This window comes from Pelophylax lessonae, assembly GCF_965119305.1.
Source record: "Pelophylax lessonae genome assembly, chromosome: 2".
Classification (NCBI taxonomy): domain Eukaryota; kingdom Metazoa; phylum Chordata; class Amphibia; order Anura; family Ranidae; genus Pelophylax; species Pelophylax lessonae.
Window position 1 is genome coordinate 184,257 of NC_138769.1, and position 16,578 is coordinate 200,834.

A 16,578-nucleotide genomic window follows, 5' to 3' on the forward strand; every position below is an offset into this window, starting at 1 on the left:
AACCCCTGTAGTTACACCCCTGCTCTGGAGCACAGGTAAGCAGTGTGGAGTCACAGAGAAATTGCATGCCAGACATTATTCTCAGGTCAGCTGTGTTGTTGATCCTGTGTGCGTCCACAATGGAGGTGAGCAGACGCTGCACCTGCTGATTGGAGCAGAAGAGTGAAGGAGAGGATATACACCGATTGCACTTTGATTGGAGACGTTGGATCCTTTTTGCCCTCACAGAGCGGTTTGTTTCGGATTTCACATCAAGCGATTAGAGACGTCTTTTCACTGAACTCTTTATATTGTTAGCGCCTTATTTTACCCCATATTGTTATACTGGTATTTGTGTGTATTATACTGGTATTTGTGTGTATTATACTGGTATTTGTGTGTATTATACTGGTATTTGTGTGTATTATACTGGTATTTGTGTGTATTGTTATACTGGTATTTGTGTGTATTATTATTATACTGGTATTTGTATTGTTATACTGGTATTTGTGTGTATTATTGTTATACTGGTATTTGTGTGTATTGTTATACTGGTATTTGTGTGTATTATTATTATACTGGTATTTGTATTGTTATACTGGTATTTGTGTGTATTGTTATTATACTGGTATTTGTATTGTTATACTGGTATTTGTGTGTATTATTATTATACTGGTATTTGTATTGTTATACTGGTATTTGTGTGTATTATTATTATACTGGTATTTGTATTGTTATACTGGTATTTGTGTGTATTATTATTATTATACTGGTATTTGTGGGTATTATTATTTAGTCGCAGCGCTGTCACATAGTTACACGTTCGATACGTGAAGGTCGTCTCGTGTTTCCTCCCCGCTCTCTGACTTCCGGCATCTCGATGTGAGGGTTTCTTAGATGAAAACCAGAGCCAGGCGAGGAGAATTTCTGCTTGATCTTCTACATGTAGAAAGAACCACACCTGGCTTCCTGTACCATTTCCTGTCTTACTGGGAAACGATCGTTGTTTCTGTACAGAGAAGAAGCTGACAAGGATCTTTCTATGGTACACAAAGGATTTTACTGGCACAGCGTGAGACGTCTTTGTATATAAAATATCATTTCATACTTTATTACACATGATTAAAAAAATGTGTAATAAAGTATGAAATGATATTTTATATACAAAGACGTCTCACGCTGTGCCAGTAAAATCCTTTGTGTACCATAGAAAGTTCCTTGTCGGTTTCTTCCGTTTGCATTGATTGTTGGATTTGGTAAATTAAAAGCCTGATCTCTACTTTCAGCGTTGTATATCAAGCAATGTGTGTAAATTCACAGTTTGTAAAACTTGGGCTGATCTGTAAATGTCCATTACAGACCGCGGCAGCCCAAAAATAAAAACAAATATGGCCGCGGGCCAGCTTCGGAACTCTGGGGGTGCAATGACGTCATGACGCCTCTTACAAATTGTAGGAGGCGGAGCGAAGAGTGGGCGTGTGGGATGTGGGAGGAGTGGACTGTCCAACTGTGGGAGCAGCAACAGCAGTAGAGTGTATAGAGCCATGTGTCCACCCCACTTCCCCTTCCTTCCCCATGAGCCTGGCTCTTACAGACCTGCTTACCAACCCCCCCCCCCCCAAAAAAAAACAGTGCCCAGGTATGAGACTGAGAGTCTGGGGCCCAGGAACATGACCACTTTGGTGCTGCTTCACTGGACAGGGAGGGGAGTGCTGCCTGAAGAGCCTGAGAATACCAGAGACAACGGGCCAGACTGTGACCCCCCCCCCCCAAGGGGATGAGGAGGCTCCACAGGTAAGAGGGAGCTGTGTACAGCGGGGGGAGGGATGGGACATGGGGACACATCTACAGCGAGCACCTCTGTGTACTGCACTGCCAGACTCTGATGGAAGGGAGAAGACTGCAGGGTTCTGGTGACCAGATACCACATTACATCCGATTTCCCCTTCATATCATTGTCCACAGCATTTCCCATTACATCAGAGGGAACTCAGATGTAAGGGAGAACCTTGCAGACTGATGTAAAAGGGAACTCTGTGGACTCTGGTGGGTGTGGGGCTCTGATGACCATGGTCCTCCTTACATCAGAGTCCACAGCATTCCCCCTTACATCAGTCAGATTTCTCCATAACATCACAGTCCAGTGTTTCCATTTCTGTCTTAAATGGTGTCTCTTGTAAACATACAAAATCCTACGGGGGGCCCCATCTGAAGATACAAAATTCTACGGAGGCCCCATCTGAAGATACAAAATTCTACGGAGGCCCCATCTGATTATACAAAATTCTACGGAGGCCCCATCTGAAGATACAAAATTCTACGGAGGCCCCATCTGAAGATACAAAATTCTACGGAGGCCCCATCTGATTATACAAAATTCTACGGAGGCCCCATCTGAAGATACAAAATTCTACGGAGGCCCCATCTGAAGATACAAAATTCTACGGAGGCCCCATCTGAAGATACAAAATTCTACGGAGGCCCCCTCTGAAGATACAAATTTCTAAGGAGGCCCCATCTGAAGATACAAAATTCTACGGAGGCCCCATCTGAACATACAAAATTCTACGGAGGCCCCATCTGAAGATACAAAATTCTACGGAGGCCCCATCTGAAGATACAAAATTCTACGGAGGCCCCATCTGAAGATACAAAATTCTACGGGGGCCCCATCTGAAGATACAAAATTCTACGGGGGCCCCATCTGAAGATACAAAATTTTACAGCGGCCCCATCTGAAGATACAAAATTCTATGAAGGCCCCATCTGAAGATATAACATTCTACGGGGGCCCCATCTGAAGATACAAAATTCTACGGGGGCCCCATCTGAAGATACAAAATTCTACGGGGGCCCCATCTGAAGATACAAAATTCTATGAAGGCCCCATCTGAAGATACAAAATTCTACGGGGGCCCCATCTGAAGATACAAAATTCTACGGAATTGGTAATCGGAGATTTATCGGGAGGTTGGGTTGGGGGGGAGGGGTTTCCTGGGATTCCCAGGTGATTTATCTTCCCTCCTAGGAATGGAAACCTAACAGAAAAACAAACATAAAATGATCCCTGAGAGGAATAAAAATTATGATGGAAATTTGCTCCATCACCAGACCTGAAATCTTTCCTTTGATTTCAACCAATAGAAATGATTGGGAACTGCAATCTGTAGAAGTAACAGAGAGAAGAATGGGGGAGGGGGGGATGTAGATCTTCATCAATCCTTCCATCTTCATGTCTCTTCATCACTGCCCAGCCCCTCCATCTTCATGTCTCTTCATCAATGCCCGGGCTTCCATCTTCATGTCTCTTCATCGCTGCCCGGGCTTCCATCTTCATGTCTCTTCATCACTGCCCGGGCTTCCATCTTCATGTCTCTTCATCACTGCCCGGGCTTCCATCTTCATGTCTCTTCATCACTGCCCGGGATTCCATCTTCATGTCTCTTCATAACTGCCCGGGCTTCCATCTTCATGTCTCTTCATCACTGCCCGGCCCTTCCATCTTCATGTCTCTTCATCAATGCCCGGCCCTTCCATCTTCATGTCTCTTCATCACTGCCCGGGCTTCCATCTTCATGTCTCTTCATCAATGCCGGGCTTCCATCTTCATGTCTCTTCATCAATGCCCGGGCTTCCATCTTCATGTCTCTTCATCACTGCCCGGGCTTCCATCTTCATGTCTCTTCATCACTGCCCGGGCTTCCATCTTCATGTCTCTTCATCACTGCCGGGCTTCCATCTTCATGTCTCTTCATCAATGCCGGGCTTCCATCTTCATGTCTCTTCATCACTGCCTGGGCTTCCATCTTCATGTCTCTTCATCACTGCCCGGGCTTCCATCTTCATGTCTCTTCATCAATGCCGGGCTTCCATCTTCATGTCTCTTCATCAATGCCCGGGCTTCCATCTTCATGTCTCTTCATCACTGCCTGGGCTTCCATCTTCATGTCTCTTCATCACTGCCTGGGCTTCCATCTTCATGTCTCTTCATCGCTGCCTGGGCTTCCATCTTCATGTCTCTTCATCACTGCCCAGCCCCTCCATCTTCATGTCTCTTCATCACTGCCTGGGCTTCCATCTTCATGTCTCTTCATCACTGCCCGGGCTTCCATCTTCATGTCTCTTCATCAATGCCCGACCCTTCCATCTTCATGTCTCTTCATCACTGCCTGGGCTTCCATCTTCATGTCTCTTCATCGCTGCCTGGGCTTCCATCTTCATGTCTCTTCATCACTGCCCAGCCCTTCCATCTTCATGTCTCTTCATCACTGCCTGGGCTTCCATCTTCATGTCTCTTCATCAATGCCCGGCCCTTCCATCTTCATGTCTCTTCATCACTGCCCGGGGCTTCCATCTTCATGTCTCTTCATCACTGCCCAGCCCTTCCATCTTCATGTCTCTTCATCACTGCCTGGGCTTCCATCTTCATGTCTCTTCATCAATGCCCGGCCCTTCCATCTTCATGTCTCTTCATCACTGCCCGGGGCTTCCATCTTCATGTCTCTTCATCACTGCCCTGGGCTTCCATCTTCATGTCTCTTCATCACTGCCCGGGCTTCCATCTTCATGTCTCTTCATCACTGCCCGGGCTTTCATCTTCATGTCTCTTCATCACTGCCCGGGCTTCCATCTTCATGTCTCTTCATCACTGCCCGGGCTTCCATCTTCATGTCTCTTCATCAATGCCCGGCCCTTCCATCTTCATGTCTCTTCATCACTGCCTGGGCTTCCATCTTCATGTCTCTTCATCACTGCCCGGGCTTCCATCTTCATGTCTCTTCATCACTGCCCGGGCTTCCATCTTCATGTCTCTTCATCACTGCCTGGGCTTCCATCTTCATGTCTCTTCATCACTGCCCGGGCTTCCATCTTCATGTCTCTTCATCACTGCCCGGGCTTCCATCTTCATGTCTCTTCATCACTGCCCGGGCTTCCATCTTCATGTCTCTTCATCAATGCCCGGCCCTTCCATCTTCATGTCTCTTCATCACTGCCCGGGCTTCCATCTTCATGTCTCTTCATCACTGCCCGGGCTTCCATCTTCATGTCTCTTCATCACTGCCCGGGCTTCCATCTTCATGTCTCTTCATCACTGCCTGGGCTTCCATCTTCATGTCTCTTCATCACTGCCCGGGCTTCCATCTTCATGTCTCTTCATCACTGCCCGGGCTTCCATCTTCATGTCTCTTCATCACTGCCCGGGCTTCCATCTTCATGTCTCTTCATCACTGCCCGGGCTTCCATCTTCATGTCTCTTCATCAATGCCCGACCCTTCCATCTTCATGTCTCTTCATCACTGCCTGGGCTTCCATCTTCATGTCTCTTCATCACTGCCTGGGCTTCCATCTTCATGTCTCTTCATCACTGCCTGGGCTTCCATCTTCATGTCTCTTCATCACTGCCTGGGCTTCCATCTTCATGTCTCTTCATCAATGCCGGGGCTTCCATCTTCATGTCTCTTCATCACTGCCCGGGCTTCCATCTTCATGTCTCTTCATCACTGCCCGGGCTTCCATCTTCATGTCTCTTCATCACTGCCCGGGCTTCCATCTTCATGTCTCTTCATCAATGCCCGACCCTTCCATCTTCATGTCTCTTCATCACTGCCTGGGCTTCCATCTTCATGTCTCTTCATCACTGCCTGGGCTTCCATCTTCATGTCTCTTCATCACTGCCTGGGCTTCCATCTTCATGTCTCTTCATCACTGCCTGGGCTTCCATCTTCATGTCTCTTCATCAATGCCGGGGCTTCCATCTTCATGTCTCTTCATCACTGCCCGGGCTTCCATCTTCATGTCTCTTCATCACTGCCTGGGCTTCCATCTTCATGTCTCTTCATCAATGCCGGGGCTTCCATCTTCATGTCTCTTCATCAATGCCCGACCCTTCCATCTTCATGTCTCTTCATCACTGCCCGGGCTTCCATCTTCATGTCTCTTCATCACTGCCCGGGCTTCCATCTTCATGTCTCTTCATCAATGCCCGACCCTTCCATCTTCATGTCTCTTCATCACTGCCTGGGCTTCCATCTTCATGTCTCTTCATCACTGCCTGGGCTTCCATCTTCATGTCTCTTCATCACTGCCTGGGCTTCCATCTTCATGTCTCTTCATCACTGCCTGGGCTTCCATCTTCATGTCTCTTCATCAATGCCGGGGCTTCCATCTTCATGTCTCTTCATCACTGCCCGGGCTTCCATCTTCATGTCTCTTCATCACTGCCCGGGCTTCCATCTTCATGTCTCTTCATCAATGCCCGACCCTTCCATCTTCATGTCTCTTCATCACTGCCTGGGCTTCCATCTTCATGTCTCTTCATCACTGCCCGGGCTTCCATCTTCATGTCTCTTCATCACTGCCCGGGCTTCCATCTTCATGTCTCTTCATCAATGCCCGACCCTTCCATCTTCATGTCTCTTCATCACTGCCTGGGCTTCCATCTTCATGTCTCTTCATCACTGCCTGGGCTTCCATCTTCATGTCTCTTCATCACTGCCTGGGCTTCCATCTTCATGTCTCTTCATCACTGCCTGGGCTTCCATCTTCATGTCTCTTCATCAATGCCGGGGCTTCCATCTTCATGTCTCTTCATCACTGCCCGGGCTTCCATCTTCATGTCTCTTCATCACTGCCTGGGCTTCCATCTTCATGTCTCTTCATCAATGCCGGGGCTTCCATCTTCATGTCTCTTCATCAATGCCCGACCCTTCCATCTTCATGTCTCTTCATCACTGCCCGGGCTTCCATCTTCATGTCTCTTCATCACTGCCCGGGCTTCCATCTTCATGTCTCTTCATCAATGCCCGACCCTTCCATCTTCATGTCTCTTCATCACTGCCTGGGCTTCCATCTTCATGTCTCTTCATCACTGCCTGGGCTTCCATCTTCATGTCTCTTCATCACTGCCTGGGCTTCCATCTTCATGTCTCTTCATCACTGCCTGGGCTTCCATCTTCATGTCTCTTCATCAATGCCGGGGCTTCCATCTTCATGTCTCTTCATCACTGCCCGGGCTTCCATCTTCATGTCTCTTCATCACTGCCCGGGCTTCCATCTTCATGTCTCTTCATCACTGCCGGGGCTTCCATCTTCATGTCTCTTCATGACTGCCCGGGATTCCATCTTCATGTCTCTTCATCACTGCCCGGGCTTCCATCTTCATGTCTCTTCATCACTGCCGGGGCTTCCATCTTCATGTCTCTTCATCACTGCCTGGGCTTCCATCTTCATGTCTCTTCATCACTGCCCGGGCTTCCATCTTCATGTCTCTTCATCACTGCCCGGGCTTCCATCTTCATGTCTCTTCATCACTGCCCGGGCTTCCATCTTCATGTCTCTTCATCAATGCCCGGCCCTTCCATCTTCATGTCTCTTCATCACTGCCTGGGCTTCCATCTTCATGTCTCTTCATCACTGCCCGGGCTTCCATCTTCATGTCTCTTCATCACTGCCCGGGCTTCCATCTTCATGTCTCTTCATCACTGCCTGGGCTTCCATCTTCATGTCTCTTCATCACTGCCCGGGCTTCCATCTTCATGTCTCTTCATCACTGCCCGGGCTTCCATCTTCATGTCTCTTCATCACTGCCCGGGCTTCCATCTTCATGTCTCTTCATCACTGCCCGGGCTTCCATCTTCATGTCTCTTCATCAATGCCCGGGCTTCCATCTTCATGTCTCTTCATCACTGCCCGGGCTTCCATCTTCATGTCTCTTCATCACTGCCCGGGCTTCCATCTTCATGTCTCTTCATCACTGCCTGGGCTTCCATCTTCATGTCTCTTCATCAATGCCGGGGCTTCCATCTTCATGTCTCTTCATCACTGCCCGGGCTTCCATCTTCATGTCTCTTCATCACTGCCCGGGCTTCCATCTTCATGTCTCTTCATCACTGCCCGGGATTCCATCTTCATGTCTCTTCATCACTGCCTGGGCTTCCATCTTCATGTCTGGTTCATCCGCTCCCAAGCTGCTAAGACATTCCATTGGAGGGGTCTTGAGTGAAACGGGGCAAAGGGCCTTAAAGGAGGGCACCATCTTTCCTAGAACCCTCATGCAAAGGAAAAATTGTGGTAATAATTAGCATCTTGAGCAAGTCCATCTGAGCTCTTAGAGTAAGGCTGGGTTCACACTGCAGATGGATTCGGCTGACAGCATGGGGTCCAGTGCGTCCATGTTCTCCGTTTCAGGGACAAATCAGGCCTACATTTTTGGTGGATTCAGACCTAAAACCGAGCCAAAGATAAACAAGACCTCTGTGCAAATCGCTCCACATCGCCTCCAGAGAGCCGGTCACCAGGGGCTGATTGGAACCTTTTAGCCCAGGAGGTAAGTACAAACCAGAGGCCCTTGGTGCAGCAACTCCCCCCCCCCCCCCTCCAACTCTCCCTCGCCCCGGCCTCTTCCTGACCCGCATTTCAAGCTGAAGCTCCACTTCTCTACTTACTGACCGAACCCGAGTTCCCATCCTGGCCAGCAGGGGGTGGTTGGGGGGAGTTGGGACAGCTTGTTGGGGCTGGCCAGGGAGGAGAGTCTACAGTGGGGCATGGGACCAGCCTCTGCTCAGACACAGTTTACACCATCCATCCTGGGGGGGGGGGGGGGAGGCCTGCACTCAGTAGGTCAGCAGTGGGGACTTTTTACTTCTCTTCGCCAGGAATCCTTTAGGGATGTTTGTGGCAGAAGCGGTGCAGCCTTTTTATGGGGCGTCAGAGCAGACCGGGGGGGGGCAATTGTCCCTCTGCCCCCTGGCCCAGTCCTCCCCTGCCGGTCACAATGTCCTCTCATGCAAATTGGCTGCAGGGGAAACCTGCATCCAATATTCACTAGTGTGAACCCAGCCTAGGACATTTGTTGTGAGGGAGGATCATTCTTCCCTGGTTGGTATCCAGGATCAGGCCTAACTATTCCAACCTCTGGGATGGGATTTAGACCGACTTCTTCACATTCAGAACCAATCGGAACCCTTCCAGAGTGTGCACCGTATGAGATTCACTTTTTCAGTGTCTTGAGATCTAGAGTAGGCCAGACGTTACCATTTGGTTTCAAAGCTATAAAGAGGTTTGAGTAGAAACCACAAAACCTTTTGTCCTCTGAAAATGGAATGATCCGTCCTTGAGATATACTTAATGATGACCTATGTATCTCCTGCTCCCTCTGAATTTAGCTCCCTCTGAATTTAGCTCCCTCTGAATTTAGCTCCCTCTGAATCCCGCTCCCTCTGAATCCCGCTCCCTCTGAATCCCGCTCCCTCTGAATCCCGCACCCTCTGAATCCCGCACCCTCTGAATCCCGCACCCTCTGAATCCCGCACCCTCTGAATCCCGCACCCTCTGAATCCCGGACCCTCTGAATCCCGCACCCTCTGAATCCCGATACTTCTGAATCCCGCACCTTCTGAATCCCGCTCCATCTGAATCCCGCTCCCTCTGAATTTTGCTCCCTCCGAGTCCCGCTCCCTCTGAATCCCGCTCCCTCTAAATCCCGCTCCCTCTAAATCCCGCTCCCTTTGAATCCCGCTCCCTCTGAATCCCGCTCCCTCTGAATCCTCCCCCCTCCCTCGTAATTCTGCTCCCTCTGAATCCCGCTCCCTCTGAATCCCGCTCCCTCCGAATCCAGCTCCCTCTGAATCCCGCTCCCTCTGAATCCTGCTCCCTTCGAATTCTGCTCCTGCTGAATCCTGCTCCCTCCGAGTCCCGCTCCCTTTGAATCCCGCTCCCTCTGAATCCCCCTCCCTCGAAATTCTGCTTCCTCTGAATCCCGCTCCCTCCGAATCCCGCACCCCCTGAATCCCGCACCCCCTGAATCCTGCACCCTCCAAATCCCGCTCTCTCTGAATCCTGCCCCCACTGAATTCAATACTCACCGCTATTTGGAGAAAAGCATCAATCTATGATCTCCCCTCAGATTGGTCTTCAGTTTTAGGGATGTGACCCAGAGGTGTAACATTTCAGGGCCCCGGATGCAAGAAACCATGAAGGGCCCCCCTGACCCCCGGACAGGACCTTTCCCTCACAGCCTGGTGGCAGAAAGTTCTGCACTGGGTGTCGGTAGTTTTTTTATTTTTATGTAATTTTTCTACCATTTATTTTATTCATTTTTTTTACAGTATTTTTTTATAATTTTTTAGGAGCCCCGTTGGGGGATTTGCTGAAATATCGGAGTCTAAACAGACCTCTGATGTTCCACCTCTGAGACATGAAGAGAGATGGAGGACACGGCTTCCCACCTCTGAGACATGAAGGGAGATGGAGGACGCGGCTTCCCACTTCTGAGACATAAAGGGAGATGGAGGATGCGGCTTTCCACCTCTGAGACATGAAGGGAGATGGAGGACACGGCTTCCCACCTCTGAGACATGAAGGGAGATGGAGGACGCGGCTTCCCACCTCTGAGACATGAAGGGAGATGGAGGATGCGGCTTCCCACCTCTGAGACATAAAGGGAGATGGAGGATGCGGCTTTCCACCTCTGAGACATGAAGAGAGATGGAGGACACGGCTTCCCACCTCTGAGACATGAAGGGAGATGGAGGATGCGGCTTTCCACCTCTGAGACATGAAGGGAGATGGAGGACGCGGCTTCCCACCTCTGAGACATGAAGGGAGATGGAGGACGCGGCTTCCCACCTCTGAGACATAAAGGGAGATGGAGGATGCGGCTTTCCACCTCTGAGACATGAAGGGAGATGGAGGACGCGGCTTCCCACCTCTGAGACATGAAGGGAGATGGAGGATGCGGCTTCCCACCTCTGAGACATGAAGGGAGATGGGGGACGTGACTTTCCACCTCTGAGACATGAAGGGAGATGGAGGACGCTGCTTCCCACCTCTGAGACATGAAGGGAGATGGAGGATGCGGCTTCCCACCTCTGAGACATGAAGGGAGATGGAGGATGCGGCTTCCCACTTCTGAGACATGAAGGGAGATGGAGGATGCGGCTTCCCACCTCTGAGACATGAAGGGAGATGGAGGATGCGGCTTCCCACCTCTGAGACATGAAGGGAGATGGAGGACGCGGCTTTCTACATCTGAGACGTGAAGGGAGATGGAGGATGCGGCTTCCCACCTCTGAGACATGAAGGGAGATGGAGGACGCGGCTTCCCGCCTCTGAGACATGAAGGGAGATGGAGGACGCGGCTTCCCGCCTCTGGGACATGAAGGGAGATGGAGGACGCGGCTTTCCACCTCTGAGACATGAAGGGAGATGGAGGACGCGGTATGGACAGGTGTACGTTGTGGATGGAGTGGTCCATGGTGGGGGTGGGGTTATGGTATGGGCAGGCGTATGTTGTGGATGGAGTGGTCCATGGTTGGCGGTGGGGTTATGGTATGGGCAGGCATACGTTGTGGATGGAGTGGCCCATGGTGGTGGTGGTGGGGTTATGGTATGGGCAGGCGTACTTTGTGGATGGAGTGGTCCATGGTGGTGTTATGGTATGGGCAGGCGTACGTTGTGGATGGAGTGGCCCATGGTGGCGGTGGGGTTATGGTATGGGCAGGCGTATGTTGTGGATAGAGTGGCCCATGGTGGCGGTGGGATTATGGTATGGGCAGGCGTACGTTGTGGATGGAGTGGCCCATGGTGGCGGTGGGGTTATGGTATGGGCAGGCGTACGTTGTAGATGGAGTGGCCCATGGTGGCGGTGGGGTTATGGTATGGGCAGGCATACGTTATGGATGGAGTAGCCCATGGTGGCGGTGGGGTTATGGTATTGGCAGGCGTACGTTGTGGATGGAGTGGCCAATGGTGGCGGTGGGGTTATGGTATTGGCAGGCGTATGTTGTGGATGGAGTGGCCCATGGTGGGGGTGGGGTTATGGTATGGGCAGGCGTACGTTATGGATGGAATAGCCCATGGTGGCGGTGGGGTTATGGTATTGGCAGGCGTACGTTGCGGATGGAGTGGCCAATGGTGGCGGTGGGGTTATGGTATGGGCAGGCATACGTTGTGGATGGAGTGGCCCATGGTGGTGGTGGGGTTATGGTATTGGCAGGCGTACTTTGTGGATGGAGTGGTCCATGGTGGTGGTGGGGTTATGGGATGGGCAGGCGTACGTTGTAGATGGAGTGGCCCATGGTGGCGGTGGGGTTATGGTATGGGCAGGCGTACGTTGTGGATGGAGCAGTGCCATCTTAAGAGCCTTATAGGCCCCTGGGCAATGCAGTGCACTGGGGCCCCCTGCGGAGCAGCGATAGCCCGGCGGCCAATGGGAGGCATGCCTGGAGGGAGAAGGCGGGGTGGAGAGGAGTCCGGAGGAGGTGAGCGAGGACATGCATTCATCATGGCAAGAGAGCACAACTACCTGGAGTATATACCTTACTATATACATATTACAGGGACCAATATATACTACAAGAGTCTCTTGTAGTATATAGTGTTCCATGTAATATGTATATAGTTAGTAAGGTATATAATATACTCCAGGTAGTTGTCTCTTGTCTTGTAGTATATATTGGTCCCTGTAATATGTATATAGTAAGGTATATATTATCCTCCAGGTAAGTAGTTGTACTCTCTTGTAGTATGGTGTTCCCTGTAATATGTATATAGACTATATAGACATTACAGCGAACACTATATACTACAAGAGAGTACAACTACTTACCTGGAGGATAATATATACCTTACTATATACATATAGGCCAGGGACCAATATATAGTAGGTAGTATATCCTCCTCCAGCCAGGACAGGTAGTAGTAGTTGTCTGACTGTCTCTTGTGTCACTGTCACTCACTGACTGTCACATCGATTAGATCCCCATCATCATACAGCCTTACCAATAGCCCTTTAATGAAGAGAATAATTCATCCCTAACTATGTGAAGACTGTCTCTTTAGGTTTTCAAACTTGTTCTCATTTTGACTGTTTCTTCCAACATCTTACTATTTACTACCTCCTACACTCCAGCTGCACTGACATCAGCAACAAAACAGTTATTGACCTTATTTACTGTGACATAACCAGGACAATGAACCCAATGCAACACCAGCGTTGGTCTCTATGCAGAGTTTTAGATGACCAGCAACAAAAGTAAAGCACTTTTTTTTTTCTATTCTAACTATCTAATTCTTCAATTTGGCTACTTGTACACATTTGGTAGGCTCCTATACAATGCCATCATCATTGTGACTTCACATCATGCCATTGAGAATGACTGAGTTAAAAAAACTGGCAGACTTACCCTTACACGGCTGCACATGGCATGGGAGGAGGTGGGAGGAGGCGGAGGCGGAGCCAGTCTTCTTGTAGGGTCGACTCGATGGACGGGGACGGAGGCGGAGGAGAGGAGAGTGAGGACTGGAGGAGAGCCGACGAGGAGGAGGATCCTCCTCCGAGTCCTCCGCTGCGTGCGGCGGCGGCGCTGTGCATCCTGGGTCTGCTCTGCTGTCACGTCACTGGTTGCTAGATGCCAAGCGGGCTGGCCTTAGCAACCAGTGTGTGCAGGGCAGACTCGAGCCACCCACGGCCGCCGCCGGACTCCGGACCGGAGGCAACAGGGGGGGGAGGGCCAGACGCCCGGCGGACAACGGAAAGGGGGGGCCCTAGACCACCAGGGAGTGGGACATAACATGCCACCGATCCATCGATCGATGTGGGGCCCCCGGGCAACCGCCGGGTATGCCCAATGGAAAAGACGGCCCTGGGATGGAGTGGCCCATGGTGGCGGTGGGGTTATGGTATGGGCAGGCGTACGTTGTGAATGGAGTGGCCCATGGTGGCGGTGGGGTTATGGTATGGGCAGGCGTACGTTGTGGACGTAGTGGCCCATGGTGGCGGTGGGGTTATGGTATGAGCAGACGTACGTTATGGATGGAGTAGCCCATGGTGGCGGTGGGGTTATGGTATGGGCAGGCGTACGTTGTGGATGGAGTGGCCCATGGTGGCGGTGGGGTTATGGTATGAGCAGGCGTACGTTGTGGATGGAGTGGCCCATGGTGGCGGTGGAGTTATGGTATGGGCAGGAGTACATTGTGGATGGAGTGGCCCATGGTGGTGGTGGGGTTATGGTATGGGCAGGCGTACGTTGTGGATGGAGTGGCCCATGGTGGCGGTGGGGTTATGGTATGGGCAGGAGTACGTTGTGGATGGAGTGGCCCATGGTGGCGGTGGGGTTATGGTATGGGCAGGTGAATGTTGTGGCCCATGGTGGCGGTGGGGTTATGGTATGGGCAGGAGTACTTTGTGTATGGAGTGGCCCATGGTGTCGGTGGGGTTATGGTATGGGCAGGCGTACGTTGTGGATGGAGTGGCCCATGGTGGCGGTGGAGTTATGGTATGGGCAGGAGTACATTGTGGATGGAGTGGCCCATGGTGGTGGTGGGGTTATGGTATGGGCAGGCGTACGTTGTGGATGGAGTGGCCCATGGTGGCGGTGGGGTTATGGTATGGGCAGGAGTACGTTGTGGATGGAGTGGCCCATGGTGGCGGTGGGGTTATGGTATGGGCAGGTGAATGTTGTGGCCCATGGTGGCGGTGGGGTTATGGTATGGGCAGGAGTACTTTGTGTATGGAGTGGCCCATGGTGGCGGTGGGGTTATGGTATGGGCAGGAGTACGTTGTGGATGGAGTGGCCCATGGTGGCGGTGGGGTTATGGTATGGGCAGGTGAATGTTGTGGCCCATGGTGGCGGTGGGGTTATGGTATGGGCAGGCGTACGTTGTGGATGGAGTGGCCCATGGTGGCGGTGGGGTTATGGTATGGGCAGGAGTATGTTGTGGATGGAGTGGCCCATGGTGGCGGTGGGGTTATGGTATGGGCAGGTGAATGTTGTGGCCCATGGTGGCGGTGGGGTTATGGTATGGGCAGGCGTACGTTGTGGATGGAGTGGCCCATGGTGGTGGTGGGGTTATGGTATGGGCAGGCGTATGTTGTGGATAGAGTGGCTCATGGTGGAGGTGGGGTTATGGTATGGGCAGGCGTACGTTATGGACAAGGAACACAGGTGCATTTTATTGATGACATTTTGAATGCACAGAGATACGGTGAGGAGATCCTGAGGCCCATTGTTGTGCCATTCATCCACAGCCATCACCTCATGTTACAGCATGATAATGCGTGGCCCCATGGTGCAAGGATCTGTAATTCCTGGAAGCTGAAAACATCCCAGTTCTTGCATGGCCAGCATACTCACCGGACATGTCACCCATTGGGCATGTTTGGGACGCTCTGGATCGGCGTATAGGACAGCGTGTTCCAGGTCCTGCCAATATCCAGCAACTTGGCACAGCCATTGAAGAGGAGCGGACCAACATTCCACTGGAACCAATCACCAACCTGATCAACTCTATGCCAAGGAGATGTGTTGCACTGCGTGAGGCAAATGGTGGTCACACCAGATACTGACTGGTTTTCAGACCCCCCAATACAGTAAAACTGCACATCTTAGAGTGGCCTTTTATTGTGGGCAGCCTAAGGCACACCTGTGCAATAATCATGCTGTCCAATCAGCATCTTGCTATGCCACACCTGTGAGGGGGACGGATTATCTGGGCAAAGGAGAAGTGATCACTAACACAGATTTACACAGATTTGTGATCAATATTGGGGAGAAATCGGCCTTTTGTTCAGTAAATAATGTACTTTGGCACTAAAATTCATTGTATTCTTTCTTTTCCTGAAAATATAAATTTAATAAACAATTGTGGAAATATCATGTGACAAAAAAATGTAATCTACTAACTTTTTATTCTACAGGGTCTCTGCTTTCAGAAAATATATAATGTTCTAGGGTATAGAATGTTCTTGGGGGGGGGGGGGGGGGTAATTTGGTTACCAAAAATGCAGATTTTTACATGTGTGGAAATGAAAGGATAATACTGTATTGCTGTAGAGGGGGAAGTGATTAATGTCCTGTCTGATGATTGCTGGTGTCATGCTGCCATCTTGTGGTGATTTTAGCTCCTGCACTCAGTCATTCTGTAAACAGTAATGTTAAAAAATGTACAAATTCCTGATACTTTGCTGCCATCTTGTGACAAATTTCGGTATTGCACTCAGGAATTGTGTAAAAGAATACGAGAATAATTGTACAATGTCTGATACTTTGCTGCCATCTTGTGGTTATTTTAATCATTGCATGACTCTACAGTTCATAATACAGAATATGTGGAAAATGCCGAATCTGGATTTATAAGACAAAGACATGCTTTGAAACCAAATCAGAGTTTTCTCTGTAAATGATGAGAGATAATTTCTATTTGTATAAATGTGTGAAGAGATGAACTATTGATTGATGGAGATTTTATGTTATTATGTGAGCAGGACGTCCCCCACCAAAAACTGGCTCCAGATCAGATGTGGTCAGTGATATGAGAACGGGGGATTGAGGGATACCGATCAATGGCTAGAGCTGTGTACAGATCTGTGACAGTATTCACCGTCACTGGAATTTAAAGACAGATAAGTAATGGTTTGGATTGCTTCATATTTGCCAGCAATATCTTCATATAGGAATATAAAAATTTATTCCCATTTGCCATGAAATCTGTAATTCCTAAATGCTGTGTATATTACATATCTTTCAATGTCAGCAAGGTTTTCCTTTTGTTTGTGTATTGGGAATGTGGATTGCCCTGTCTCATTGTAAGTGCTAATGA